The sequence below is a fragment of the Plasmodium fragile genome (assembly GCF_000956335.1).
Source record: "Plasmodium fragile strain nilgiri unplaced genomic scaffold supercont1.41, whole genome shotgun sequence".
NCBI classification, from domain to species: domain Eukaryota; phylum Apicomplexa; class Aconoidasida; order Haemosporida; family Plasmodiidae; genus Plasmodium; species Plasmodium fragile.
In genome coordinates this window covers 177,053-177,807 of record NW_012192621.1, presented here as the reverse complement: position 1 = coordinate 177,807, position 755 = coordinate 177,053, and positions in this window count along the sequence as shown.

Genomic DNA, 755 nt, shown 5'->3' with positions numbered 1-755 from the left:
AGGAAGAAAAAAAACTAAAACAATGCTATAATATTTTATTCTTCCCTTTTTTTACCATTAAACTGTAGCAATGACAAAGTTGTAGCGACACTTAGGATAACACTTTCTTTTTGTTTTTTGTGTTTTTTTTTTTTGTTTTTTTGTTGTACAAGCATTAGATGACAGCAAAAACTCAAAATATTCTACGAACAATTCCGACCCTCGAAGCCCTTAGAGCAGAATTCGCAGACTCCCTCTTTCGTATTGTTTTACCCCGTGGCTCATCCATTTTTAAGAGAAAAAAGGGGAGAGGTGATCCAAAAAAAAAAAAAAAATTATTTCCTCTGATCATAAAAAAATAAATTTTATTGAAGGCGTTTTCCCCCTTGGGGAGAATTATTAAGAAACATTTGTTAAGGGAACCGAGGATAATTTTTCTTTTGCAGTTTTTTAAATAATATTATATGTTCTGCCTAAATACAACAAAAAAAGCGGAATAAAATTACAAATTATAAATGAATTTAAAAATTTTTAATATCTAATGGTAATAAATTCAAAATAAGAAAAAGTTCCAAGAGGTTATCAATTTAAATTTTTTCCTCGTTTGTTTTTTGCCCCTTCCCTGGTTATCGTTATTTTAATGTATATTACCATTTTAAATGTTTTCCTAAAAATGTGCATACGCCATGGGATATAAATAAATTATATAACTTTCGTGTTACGCGCATGAACCCATAATTTGCTACGCATGAATCAATTGTGCAAGGAAAATCGAC